The sequence below is a fragment of the Anopheles arabiensis genome, chromosome 2, assembly GCF_016920715.1.
Source record: "Anopheles arabiensis isolate DONGOLA chromosome 2, AaraD3, whole genome shotgun sequence".
NCBI lineage: Eukaryota > Metazoa > Arthropoda > Insecta > Diptera > Culicidae > Anopheles > Anopheles arabiensis.
The window spans coordinates 7,362,475-7,377,068 of NC_053517.1; the positions used below are offsets into that span (position 1 = coordinate 7,362,475).

The window sequence follows — 14,594 nt, forward strand, 5'->3', positions numbered from 1 at the left end:
GCAGTAAACGAGTCGGGATCATCTCAAAATGCCGCACATTTGCAACAAGCAGCAACAGCAAGCAAACAAGGACGGTAAATGTGAAACTTCGGTATCTTCGGTTTGCCCCATCAATGGGTGCCCCATTATTGTACCAGCGTAAAACTTGCCTCATTACGCGCGTTTTGCGAGTCAGCCGAACCGAAAACCGCCCGGTCGCCCGGTTTCCGACGCTGCTGTGTTTCGGGGCTGGCCCGCAAATAGCCCAAATGGGAGCATTAAGTAAGGGTCATAAAGGCAACCAGAGCAACCGAAAGAAAACGGCATGATGGGTTATCGATGTGTGAGGGCAGGGAAAGAGACAATGGTTGTCCCTGATACACCCTCCCCCCACACATACACGCTGACAAGTTTATGAACCTCGGGAGAAAAGCAAATGGTGGAAGCAAACACACGCACATACGCCCGCGTTATGATGGCGGTAGGGAGCGCGGCGGGAAACGGATCTTGCGCGGGTATTAGCCGGGGCGGGTGGTTTATGGGTAATGGTCGCATCGTAACCGAGAGTTACGCTTTATTTTAACTAAAGATCCACCATAAGCTGCTCCGCTCGCTCGCACCGATAAACCGGCGTGTGCGTTTACGGGTGTGCGTGCGGATTTGCTGTAAACGTTAGCGTGCACGGGTCGTTGGAAAATTGGCCGTGGAGCGGAAAGCGCTGACCAGGGACGGTGCAGGATGCGATATGGAGAAAGTTTTGTGGCCGGGCGAGTGGCTCATTTTCCCCCAGCAACGGGAAAACGGAAGCTTTGATGCGTAACCGTGGAAAGATAAATCAAATAATTATCGAAGGAAAGTTTTTCCCGCTCACTCAGCAGCTAAACAGAGCTTTCTGGGTGTGTGTCTGGGGTGATATAAATCGCTGATTGTAACCTTTGCAGTGGGGCAAAGCGTCAGACGGGGCAAAAGCCATTCCCAATCAACGCTTCTCGGTACACGCAATGAGTGAACGGTAATTGGCGTGGAAAGGTTCAATATTAAAGTTTTCGTCTGAAGGATAAATATTGAAAGATGGTTTGCAATGGTTTGGTGTTTGCTGGAGAGTTGTCGAGACCGGCTTCACGACCGGCCTGGCCTTTTCAGAACTTACAATGATGCTTGCTACAAGCACTGCTCATCCTGTTTGCGAAGAGAAACAGCACATGACATAAGTGTACAATACAAACAAGCCAACCAACCAACACGTGCCGTTTCCTTTAAACAGCTCCATCACAAAGTGCAACCACTCGTGAGCACACTTGAGCAGGACAGGGTTCATATGCGAACACTTCCCTGCTACAAAGAAAACTTGAACTTTACCCTCCCCATAACACAGACAACGCCACAGGCGCGCGCCGTACAGGGAGGAAAACAAAATTAATGGACTTTTCACCCCGGGTTCAGGAATTAAAAGTGGAAGCTGCAAAGTGTTGCTGCCCTACTGTCCCCTCTGCCACAGCAGACGATGATGCTAAGGGGGGCGCTCGCCCCGAAAAAACCAGTGTTATCTACGACAGGCAGCATGGTTTCGACCGTCTGCCCTTGGCTCACTTGTCGACCTCTGGTTGCTTCTCCAGAAGTTTGGTGCGCAACCATCTCTCTAATTTTATATCACATCAAATTTACAAGCAAACACTCTGCGTGTCTCCCCCAAGAAAACCCCTTACAGCCTCATCCCTCAGTTACGGACGTGTTTTGGTCAACACATTTTCTCAAGCAGCTCCCATCTTCCCTGCGATCGGATGGTTTGCGAAGATTTGCGAGACACCAAGTTCACACAACACGAAAGTTTTGCTGTCGTTTTGTGATGTCGTGCAAAAATTAATTTAAGATTATATTCCCTACCGCTGTTAGCAGTAGGTGTCCCCCTCCCCTCTGGACGGTCGGCCACTCACGTCGGTGGAAAAGGGGACGCAGCCGAGCAGGCACGCTAGAACTTGGCAAGAACAAGCTTAATGGACTTCAGAGTGGTTGCAAATAGGTGTCCCCAAAGGGGAGCCGAAGCAGTGCCGTCGGGCTGACCAACGGAGATTAAGCTGTCACACTTTAGGGGATGTCCATGTTAGGGAAAGATATCTACACTCTTAGGGAGAGAAATGAAAATAAATGATAAACTATTTTGACTCCGAGCAGATCAGCAGTCTGCCGAATCAATAAAACGTGGTAACATTTCGCTCAGCTAGTTTGTACATATATACAGTGGGGCGTATAATCTACAGGCCCAATTTACAGGCAACCAAAGCACTGAGCAACAAACACTTAGCCGAAGAGGGAAGCAATGTGATCCTAACTCGATTTGCCCAACTTAAACTCTCCACCCTCCCACCTTCCCTGTGGCCATTACGAAACGGGCGGCGAAAACTTTGGTGGTCAATCGCGTGGTACAAAATGAAGCAAACTGTGGCTGGAGAGGTGTTGCGGTGGTGCAGGAACTGGGAAAACTGTAACAAGCAAAAGCAGGAACTCGCCACTCGTGCAAAATGCATTACTGACAAGATAAGAGATTAAATTTAATTAATTTAATTTGAAAATTAATGCGAAAATGTTCTCCTGCGCTTAAATCAGTCTTCCCCGCCATCCTTCCGTTCTTTGTCGTTCTGTCTCTCTCTCTCCTAGCTGCAGGGTTGCTGTGTTCTAGATTTTTTATTTGGTGAGGCTCGAGGCTTTCGTTCTATTTCCTTGTCTTTCGTTCATTCTGGTCCTTTGCGTCTGCGTTTGTGTGTCAGCGGACCCATACAGAAACAAGAAAGAGACACTCTCTGTTCCACCACTTACCGGTAGAACGTTGGTCGGAACGTTGAGGAATGGGATGGGCGAAAGGAATGTTCCGTCCCTGAACCTTAAGGCTTCGAGCGAAACCGTTTCGTGTTGTCGCGTTTCCATCAGGAATGTGATGGGCAGAACGAGCGAGCAAAGCGGAGAGCAGACTGCAAGACCGGTGCGGCGAGACCAGAGACCATCATGATCAACGAGCAGAAAGTTGCCAAAAACTCGCTGAAGACCAAGCTGAAACCGGCTGAGAGGCAGCAAGGGAAGGAGCGGCTGGAATTTAGCGCTTAAACTTTCTCGAGCCAAAGGAGAATATTTTTTACCGTGTAGCTTTTTCGCTTCTTATTTTCGCTCTGGAAGTGAATGTATGTGTGTAAGTGATGGTTTTTTTTTGCGCCGTACATGCCTCGATCGCCGAAAACTGATAAGGTGTGGTGCAAGGTGGTCAACCGGATGCAGTGTGTCGGTGTGTGTGCGCGCACGCTCAAACTTGCTGGCCTGCTTTATCGACAAGGAAACTTTTATCGAGCTAATCGCTTGTGAAGCATTAAAACTCTTCCCACAAATCAACCCGATGATTCCGATCGCAGCCACAGATGGATGCATCCTACCTTTCGGCAGCGTCGCAGCCAACGGGAGCCTCTGCATTTATGATTCACGGTCTAAGGGATGGAAAGTATGAGCGTGAGTTATGGCTTGGGTTCGTCGCTTGGTTGGATGCAAAATCATATATACATAAACTTGTACTGTAAAAATGTTCGCAAAAGCATAAACTGACGCTAAATTAATGGTGTTTTTTTTAACAAATCGCTTTCCCTTTATCTTCTGCTTACAGAGATTTTGCAACAATTGCAGCGTGCGTGTATGTAATCCTGTGAACAAGTAAGTGAAACAGACGAGCAAGTTTTAAGCCCCCAAATGTAGGCAAACTGTAAGCATCTTAAAGACAGGTCTCGTTTCATCACATCACTTTGCGCAAGCTGTGTTCTCGTTCCCCATTTCCTTTTATTCAATTTTGTTTGCTTCCATTTCTCTGTATGCCGTAATTCATTCACCTCAGAATAAACAGAGGATGAGTAGATGAAAGGACAGAAAAAAAAACAAGAGATTCCATCGTAGCGACTTAACGTCCGTATGAGTAACGATTTATCATCTCAGCCACATCGCTCGGCCTCCGGTGGTCTCGGCCCCAATGCAGCCACGTGAGGAAGCCGAAATCTTAACGGCTGCTAATTGGATTATGAGATAATTACGCCTCTTCATTATCCTCTTGCCGATGCCAGCGTCAGACATTTAGCTCGCCATCGCCAGCACCGATGATGCCGGGGTGGCATAAGCTTCGGGGCGGAACGCATTTTCGTTTCCGGCACGTTACACCACCACTATTAGTAGTGATGGAGGAGGTCCTGCTCGTGCTCGTGAGTGTGTGTGTGTGTGTGTGTGAGTGTGAGCCTCAGTTGTGCAAAACTAGACACACAAAAACGGAAGCTACCGCACACATGGCAAGGCAGAACAAAAAAGAAGCCAAAACCACGACGCCTCATACCGTCTGGGTCGTTGAGTTTTGCAGTTAATGTTGTAACCGGAATTGGATTGGCTTCTTCATTCACTCGTGCCCTCTTCGCTCCGCCCGTGCGGTTGTGACAAAGAAATGGTAAACAATTCTTCTTTCGACTGCCAGCGCCAGACAAATCGAATGGCTCTTGGGCATGAGGGCGAGGGCGTAAGAATGATTACCTTCCATTCTCTGTGGAGAGATTTTAGGAGAGGGGGAGAAAAAAGAAATGCGTTACTAGGGTTACAAGAGGCACACAGTACCTCACGCGTGTTGTAATGGCCCATCGTATGCCGCCGGTGTCGGGGGACAGTTTTTCGACAAACGAATAGACCACGAACGGATTGTCGTTACTGTAAGCGGCCGATGTAAGTTGGCTTAAAACCCCGGGAAATGGGGTTTAAGTGAACCCGCTGTCGGTGCGTGTGTGTTTACAGTTTTGCTCTTCACTAAAGGCGCAAGAGTATAGCGATGTTTCGTATAAGTAAAAATAGGATGATTGCTGTTCAGATACGAAAGAGATAAGAAACGTCGATTTTCCGTCATTTTCCTCCGGATTTAAGCAGGCATTTATTTCACCTCTTCGGTACGTTGCAAGGTTCGTTACATAATCTCACCCAGTGTGGAGAGGTTTGTCCGTACGTTTGTTGACACTTTAATGGGAAATCATCACGAATGGTTTGGGCAGCAATGGTACTCACATATTCGGTACGATGGCGAAAAACTGTGCTGTCGAATGGTTTCTGACAGCTGTTTTGGTGGGAGAAAAGCTATTCCCATAACTCCCTACGGTTCTGTGCAGCACCCTAAGTGAGACCACTCACTGTGCTGTTATGATTAGGATGGCTTTAGGACGGGAAGCGAAATACATTACACATTTGTTGTGAGGGATTGATTTTTTGTCCTCTTTCGGGCCGGAATGATGCGGGGCATAGTTTGGTTGATTTTCGTTTGCTTGCACAACCGAGCAGGACCTTCTCAGCGAGCTCTCGCATGTAGTGCGAACGGTTAAGTATTCTGCTCGCAGCCCGGCCACTCAGCGAGCGAGTCAGAATTGATCAAATGAATCGCAAGCAGCAGCAGCAGCGTGCATCGCTGATGCGAGAAGAATAATACTTCCACCAGCAAAGATTGAAATCATCTCTCGGCGTGAGTGAGGAGAATATAGCGGTAAAGCCAAGGGTGGAAAGTATCACCCAGCTCCGTCAGGATATGAATACTAAAATATATAAACCAAACAGATGAATCATTCATAAATGCGTGTGCATTTGACGACCGACGGGTTTGGTAGTGATGAGCAGCAACACGAAAGAAAACACAGAACACTGTGCCACACTTGAAGGTCGGCTTTAGTTTGGGAAAAAGTGAGGCAAAGAGAGTTCAAAAGTAAACAGCAACAAACCGAAAAAAACGCACAACCGTCAACCATTGGGAGACGTGTGGGTTGAAGGTTTTATTTCGCTTATCCATATTCATTCCACTGCCACGCAGTCCGACAGTGTTTTTCGATGAATGACATCCCTCGGACGGTTGGTGGAGGTGTTCGGAGCACGCCGCTCGGAAATATATGACATGATAATCCAACTAAAAACACACATCCACACACGGCCCAGCCGGAGATAGATCCATCAAAATCGGTGACGGTTAAAGCGCTTCATTCTGTGTGTGCACATACATTTATTTTTGATTGGCCATTTGACAGGGCGGCATGACGGATTGGTTTGATTTGCATGTTGATTTGTTGGCTGGAGGTGTGTGTGTGTGGTTGCTAAACGGACAATGAGAGTAATAAAACGGTGTGCGTTAACGTTTAACAGGTCTTAATTTCTTTCACAATTCTTCAACATTTTGGTACAAATAAGCTATGAAACGAAAAGAAGTTCTATTGTGAATGATGAATTTAAATACTAAACTCGTCCACCAACAATCAATGCAAGGCAAAATGCAATACACGACCACAAAACCACACTCACACAGATACAGCCCACGAGCGGGGCAGTATGATTTATCGGGGCCGGATTTTGTCACGAAGACATTTCCATAAAAGGATACGAAACAGAAGAATCTTTTGTGTAACGGGCTTCCTTGCTCGCTTCGGTCCCTATCTCCCGGTCGTGACACTGGTCGTGAGCGTCCGTAGATGGATCGGTGTAACTGACACCAAGATGATGCTATATTTGCTTAGCTCAAGTTTCTGCTGTGGTGCACCATGCGACTGCCAGGTTCGGCCGAAACCACAGTGAGCATCATGCCCCGAAGCGTCTGTTTGAAATCCTATCCCCAAACGGAGCGTGCATTCCAGCTTAGCAGTGTCGTCCTGCGAGTCACAGCGAGGAACGATGTCCTGCGGCAGAGAATGGGAAGGCAACGCTTCGGTCGGTTGGTCGCGTAACGGTAACGACTGCAAATGGGCTGCTGCTGCTGGCAAAGGCTCGCCCGGTCATTATAGTACCATCATTTATAACATTGTTTATTTATACGATTCCGTCCGTTTGTCCGTGACTAATGTAGTGCGCGTCACGGTCGTCCTCGTGCAGGCTGCGTGGTCGGCAAGAGAGGGGATTTAGCGAACACATTCCCTCGGGATTGCTTGGGACGCTACTGGCCGGGTGAGGTGCGACTCCTAAGACAAAGGGACACGAATCCTTCCACTTATTTCCGGCATGTTTCCGCTCACTGTCAGTTGGTTGCTGTCAACGCGGGCGGAGTGCAGTAACGGAGTAATTCAATATTGTTTTCCAGCGCTCCCCGTTGCACAGTGGCCTCCGGCACGTGTACAGACACACATACACACACATGCCAAAGACGAATAGAGACGGATGCTCGCTCGTTACCAAGAACGGAGTCGCTCGCAGTGACCGCGAAAAGTGATCCCGGGCGGCGCAAATTCGGGTGAGTCCGGTTCGAGCGAAAAACAAATCTCATCCCTTTGCCCTACGGGCACTTTGCCGTCTTCTGTTGGCACCCAGTAGCCGGAAAACGCCCCGAGACAGAGAAAAACAATCACAAACGGATGGCGGGGAGCGAAAGGACAAAAAAACAGTGCAAAAATATGAATAATAAAGCGAAAACATCTGAAACAAGAGTAAACCGAACGTTTGAACATAAATAAAAATACGGGACCGGAAAGCAACCACTAATTGGCAATTCGCCTGCGGTTGAATGGAGCCAACATCCCGGTTTCCCACTCCTCCTCCTCTCCCCTCCCTCCCGCTCCATCGTACCTCATTTCCCGCGGGTCGCAGTCGTGAAGTTTATGTCCATTTTGCCCGATTCGCCTCCTCGCCCTGCTCGCGCGGGAGGGTTGTGTCGCTGTGGCTCCAATTGCTGACAGTGACGGTGACTGCGAGCAGGCGAATTTTATCCTGAGTAAACAGAATCCCTACAATGGAGGCTAGGAAAATAGTTTCCCCCTTCCCGCCGAAACCGCTCGTCGCACGGCTGAGCCATGCTCGCTGGATGGCGAACCATGGTAGCCATGGTTTTGCTGAATCTGCCATCGCAACCATCGTCAAGGGAGTGTTTGTGCTTGGCTGTTGGGGGCTGCGAGTAACAGGGAGAAAAAGGCCATGGGGAAGCCTCCTCCGTTTCACCACACATTCTCAGAACTCGAAGGATGCAACGAAAACCATACGGAGACGGGCCCGGGCATGTTCGTTTCTGCAGGGTTTGTGCGATGGAGGCGCCCGGTCGCTTTGGAGGCTGCTGCTGTAATAGTGGGAGGTTTTGGACAGGCACCGAGGGTATCATTTGCTTCGAATGGTCTGTCGTTGTCATATCTTTTATTTCATTGGGCATCAGCGTCTTTACTGTTTGTGATTTCATTCCGTTCGCAGTTCAGAGTCTTTTCACCCTTCGCTTCCCTTCCTTTTGCTCGCTTCCGTCCCTCCCCTGCCTTTTGGACGCATTTGCCAATTTGCGTGGTAAACGAACGTCGCCGTTATACGCGAAGACTGATTTCTATCTTGAAGCTTGTAGTTTTCACTGTCGTTGTACTTTGCTGTTTGATTTGTGAGTTCTAGGTTTGCTAGCATCGTTTTGTTCTTGAGTTACTTTGTTTGTGTTTTTCTCCACAAAAAAGACTACTTTTTCAGCTAAATTAATCAGCGACCACTCAGCTACTAATGCACTTGGAGAAAATTATGTTCGATCCAGCATACGATGTGTAGCATTTCAGTTTAATGACGATTTTAGAAGAATGTGTTTTCTAATTCCAAATACATTCTAGATATTTCTATAAACCAAAGGATTTAATCTTCCTTTCCAAAAGCATTTCCATTCAACCGATGCTGTTTCAGCCATTTGAAGGATTTCCCTGAATGCTTACCATCTTCTACCGAACGTGTCTGTGGATGAATCTATTTTGAGCGTCACCATGGTAAATTGACACATTTGTTTGAAGTTCACGACCGCTTTCCTACAATACAGACTGGTGCCAAGAACGGAAACACTTCGCTCCAAAAGCGTTTTGCTTGAGCTCCACCACAGTGAAGCAGCCTTATTTCGTTTAACCTTTTTTCCTGGAAATAAATGCAATAACTTCAGTAAATGCATTTTCTTTCCAGTGAAATTTGAAGTAAAAGTTTCACAATCATTTAACACCTTTCACGGCAGCAGCCAGCACGTTAGCACGCCTTTTCAACACCTTGCAGAATTCGGACAATCTTCTAGGGAAAGGTTTTACATACCGCGCGTGGATTGTCCTTCCTCGTTTCTTTACGGTTTCGATGCATTCTGGGATATCTTTTTGTGCTGCATTTCTTGGGCCAAAGGTCTGCTGGGAGTTGGCAGATGATTTTGCATGATAAATTATACATTCCAGCTTACGGAGCTCTGCCAATGAAACTAGGGGTCGGGTTGAAATCTAAATTTCAATCTTTTCTTCAACAATGCCAACCTCACCTTCACTTCGCTTCACTTCACATCACTTGAGATGCAGAAACTCGTTGAAATGAAGTTTTCAAAAGTACAGTCTTAGAATGTACGTCAAAGTGCATCTGCTTTCCATTTGATTTGGTTTATTCTTTTCCACGAAGGACAAAGCTCAGCTGGTTGGTAATGTTATCGTTATTGTTTAAAAAGATTATTAATTTTAAGATCTTGAGGTTTAATTTTGATATCCCTTTTTTAAGTTAAAAAAGGGTACATGTTTAGACTTACATGTTTAGTAATATCTTTTCGAAAAAAATTCTTCACATTATTCTAGTTTATTCCACGAAAAGCTACTCCTCTCTTGGCAGAAAGCTTTCTTTTGGGAAAGTATAGCAGCCAAATTTGCTTGGATTTAAACTTTTTAATGCCCTTCGGAAAAACACAGCTTAGCCAACGGGGCCTTCCCGCTGGGAAGATGAGGAGGGTGTTGTTTTTTTTCTTCAATTTTTTGCTTTGCAGCAACTCACCAGCAGTCTACACCTGGGCAAATGGTGCTACTTTGTGACACTTTTTACGCGGTTTCGTGGATTAAATCATACACTCTGTCCGGCCGGCCGCAACATGCAGGCGGCGGATAGGCTGTGGCGTGATTACGGAAATTTGATCCTCTTTCAACCGATCCGCAAGAACCGGAAGAAACCCGCTGTGCTCATTCTCCTGCGGCGCATGAAGAAGGAAGAGACCAGCACGACCGGGTCCCGGGCGGAAGCACGACGGTGTATCATTATCATTCGCCACCGGCACCGGTGGTAACGATTTCAGGAGATACGCCTGCCGTTTGCAACATGCCCTTTTGCAATGCAGCTCCCGTTTTTTTTTTGGCTGGTCGGATGGTGGTGGTGGCTCTTACACCCCCTCCGGAGGGCAAATGCTTGCTGCCCGGTCTGTGTTGAGTTTGCCCGTGTGCGCGTCGGGAGAGATGGGTGTGCCTTACCTTCTTTCACATTCTCTTTAGCACGAGCAGTGACGCGGTGACGTGAGCAGGATCGAGATTTGAGGTTTCGTTTGAGGCGTCGTGGAATTTACGAGCTTCGTTGCCATTTCGACTCGGAAAGCTCGGATCGGATGAGCCGGGCAACGGGGCGCTAAACGTAATCGAGAAGTTTTGTGCAATGGCTGGGCTGGGGGCACCTTTGGATGCTCGGAAATCGAATAAGTTTCAGTTTACAAACGGCCGCGAGCTGTTTCCATCCCGCTTTTGTTGTGCCAACTTTGGGCAGTGGTTATTTAATGCACATTAAAGCACCGTCATCAAACGCCCTGGATGATGTGGATCAAAGCCATTTATAGCACGGCGTTGTAAATTAGAGTCATGAAAAGGATGATTAGTTTGAACAATTGGTGCTAAAGCTGCTGTTGTCTTACTCATACCACAATGAATCTCGACTTGCAATGGGGTTTATTTCACTAGAGCAATGCTCACTCCACGAGAATCTGTTTCATACAGTATCAGTTTTGAATTGCTTCCTGACAGATTCCACTCATGCTTCCCACCCATGGGATCAGCCGTGAACTGTATTGCTGCGTTTGCTGTTCCAGCCCCATTATTTCTGCACCATTTGAATCCACACAGCTAAGTAATCAATTTAAATTCTTCAAATTAGCAAACGTGTAACCCATTGCATCTATGCAAACAATTCATATCAATTACGGAAGCCCTTGGCGCGTGCAGTAAAGGCAAAACACACCGAGTGCAAAGCTCTCGTCTACCCCCGCTTCCCCGGTTACCACTGCCGGTTACTGGCTACAGTGGTTCTGACCTTTTGCATGCATACATGAGCTGCAAATTTACAGCCACACACACACACACACACACACACACATGTGATCACGCTGCAGCATGTGGAGAAGCAGCGGGATTTCTAGCAAGCGGGCCAATCCGGAGCCGGCGTGGAAAGTGGATCACATCGCAACATGTGATCCGTGCCCGAGTGTCCGAGTTCATCCCGCCGCCCGTAGCCATTGTGCCCGTTTTGTGATGCCAAAGCCATTTGAAGCCGGTGCACTGCACTGCATCACTGGGTGGTGGCCGGCTCGCAAGGCGATGTGTGTGAGTGTGTGGGAAGTGTACGTTGCTAACGGATTAATTTAAATATTTTCATTCAATATGGTATTGGAATTCATTTGCTGAAATGCTGGCCCCCTGCCGACCGGCTTCTGCACACCCTCCACCGGGAGCAGCCACTGTGCCATTGGATTGCCCGTAACAAGGGCTTGTATTTATCGGGTTTGTTGAGCTGGTAGTGGACAAAAAAAAACATTCCTTCACTCGGGCAACCTTTTGGGACGGGGAGAACGGCTCCCAGCAGACCGGGCTAACAAATGGCTAATGGTCACACAATGGAGCGGCAAAAGGGTGTGGCCGCTGGTTTAGACATGTGTGCGAAAACGGGGCAGCAGCACAAAAAGCGCCAGGAAATTGTTTACACCGATCAAAACCCCTTCGAGAGCTTGGGTGGTAAATGAAAAATCTTTCTCCAAGTGGCCAGTAAAAGCTGTTTCCGGTTTTGAAAAGGTTTCGTAAAAGGGTCAGGAGGTGTTTTTATTGTTTGGTGGTGGGATGGATTTTGCAGATTGGCGCCTGCACGTGAAGACAAATGATTGGTAAACGTTGCCTGGACGGCGACGGGGAGGGAAATGGTGCAATTTATCTACGGAATGTACTGGCTATGGCTTGGTTTAGCAGTCCGTTTCAATGCATCAAGCCGTAGAGATATTTGGAGCATGAAAAGGAAATAAAAGCGGGGTTTTTTTGGACTCGTGACTTAGTGAAATGAAGTCAATGTGACCTAACATCTTGACGTTATATTGATCATAATTTATATACGATTAGATTGAAAAGGAATAGTATCATCATATACTCTGCTGCAGTTGATTTTTGACTTTAGGCTTTCAATAGCTGCTGTCTACCACTACAGCATAAAGAATAAAGTTGTATCGAATAAATATTATTATACTTTCTGGATGAAATATTAAAGCTCTCCAGTATGCCTTCCACAAACTCATATTAACTCTCTATCCTTCCCACCATCAATCAGCAACCAGCCACGGTTGTGTGGTTAAGTTATTTGGCCTGCTGAAACCACTCAACAAGCCTTCTCGCAACGGCCTGCCGTTGAGGTCAGATTATTGAGGAAATTTAATCGAAATCATACCCCACCGTACACCATTTTCTCCAACCAGCCCGAGCATATTAACTGTCAGTGTCAGAAATTAATGTTACATACTTAACCCCCCGTCCGCAATGAAAGTGTAGGCAACGTGTAGCAATGGCAACCACTTTCTTAGAGCTGTCGAGAAAGTTGCTGTAGGTAGGTACTATTCCAGCTACAGAAAAATGCGTCTTCCCTCTTGTAGCTCTACGCCCTCTTAGCGCAGCCTGTGGAAGATTGCGCCAAAAGAAAAGCAATTTCTGGTGGAATGTTTGTTGCAGGGTGTACGGATGGCGTTACAATAATTGCGTCCATGCACCGTCGAACATTGTCGGTTTACTGCTTGTGGCTAAAGGAAAGGACACGGCGAAATGTGCAATTTACAAGTGCATTCCGAGGCAGGGTGGGCTCTTTGCAAAATGAGAGTGTTTTTCTGCCAAATCTCATAACTTCCGAGCAAAACGAAATGAGGGAACATGGCTAGGTGTCAAAGGAAAGCTGACAGTGCACGGTTCGGATAATGGACAGATCGTGCAGCCGGAAAGACAACCAACAGCAAAAGCGCACGAGAATAGACAGGGCGGACGGGGGTTGGTAAGCCAGCGGATTGGCGGTGGCTTCTTCCTTAACAGGTGCGACCCCGGTAGGTGCTTCAGGCTCTGTCCCGTAACATCGGCGACATCAAACCGTCACCACAATACGTCTTCAGCGCCCCCACAGCACTTGAGGGAGCCGTTCTTCTTCTATCAAATCAACCATCCAGAAACAAATGGCTGGTCCCGTGCCACCATGTATTTCACCTCCAACACAGCAACACAACTTTAATGGAATAGGAGGGTGAGAAAGGAAAACATTTTCCACTTCACTCAGCGTGCAACATTTTCTTGCTCACATTTGTTGTGCTGTGAGGCATTTTTTTATGTGTTCCAACGCTTCCCAGAGCCCCGTTATAGTGCTGTTACAGTGTGTGCGGGAGGGCAGCCATTTTCCACGGTCGTCCCGAGCCGGTTTAGGTCGTGCAGGTTCCGGTACGGGGTCCTTGCCGAGCCACTAATGTTGATGATCCTGCAAATGTTTCGTTATAAACGCGGGTGCGGACAGTGAAAAGGTAGCAAATGGACTGAGGCGAGCAATGAAGTGAGCACCCCCGGCTCCCGGCAATGCCACCACTATCAAACAAACGTATTGCCACGCGATAACATGGGTCAAATGCCACGGGCGGGCACAAGCCGGTGGAGGTGAAGCCATCCAAGGGAACGCATAAACGAACAACGGGACGAACGAGCAACAGACAAAAAAGGTAATGTCGAAAGTCAGCAGCAAAGATGGAAAAATATAAGTAGAAAGCAACAGTAGGAAACATAACAGCGAGCAGCCACCGTGTAACGCCTTACTGCCTGGGTGGCATTGTTGTGGCGGATTTTTCGGTCCAGTAGATCGCGGTGTACGCGGTGTAAGCCGCCTCTGTATGTATGTGTTTATAAAGCGAAAGAGAGAGAGAGAGCAAAGGAAGGAAGAAAATAACAACAGTGGGTGGAAATGGTTGTGGTAGGAAAATGGCACTCACCCGATGGACGTTTGGTGGAAATGATGTGGCAGATTTGGGCTTTGGTGGTGGGAGTGGTAGCGGGTCAAATTCTGTTCCGGCAGTGCCCTTTTCCTCGGAGAAGGTCAACCCCTGGTTTCGGGACGGCACAGTAAGCAGCCGAGAGAGAGAGAGAGAGAGAGAGAGAGAAAACCGAAACGGGTGGAAAACAATTTGTCGTGTGTGGTATAAATTTTAAAGATTTATCTTCATTCCCGGGCAAAACACAAACCCGGGCACTGGGCTTCGAAGCGGGGCGGTTTGGACAGGGCCAGTAGTTTAGTGGCTCAGTGAAGCCTCAGGATATATTTGCTGTACAATAATGGAAAAGAATCGTTTTCATTGCGGGTGTGTGTGTGTGTGTGCGGGTGCGCAAGCCGTGAATGCAAGAACCATTGTGCGATAACCAAAAATGGCGAAAAGATGCTGTTCGATGTGTGCGCATCCTTTTTACTACTGCAACTCAGCAAACGGGCACATTCAGCAAAAGTTCACCACTTTACGGGTGGATTCCAAAATAAGTGACACACTCTTGTGGCAGTGCCGGGTAGCTGGGTAGAGCGCTGGAGGTAAGAGACGACAA

At 47.6% G+C, this 14,594-nt stretch overlaps 1 protein-coding gene across 3 annotated transcripts in view; it reads left to right on the plus strand.

Moving 5' to 3' along the window:
- The window catches only part of LOC120894684, a 178,282-nt gene that overhangs the window by 105,612 nt on the left and 58,076 nt on the right, over nt 1-14,594 (plus strand). For 2 of the 3 annotated variants that reach the window (XM_040297425.1, XM_040297426.1), the window contains exon 4: nt 3,623-3,669. The exons of the other annotated variant lie outside the window; for it this stretch is intronic. The gene's annotated coding sequence lies outside the window, so the exon portion shown is untranslated. The remainder of the gene's footprint in view (nt 1-3,622; nt 3,670-14,594) is intronic. 3 annotated transcript variants of the gene reach the window in all.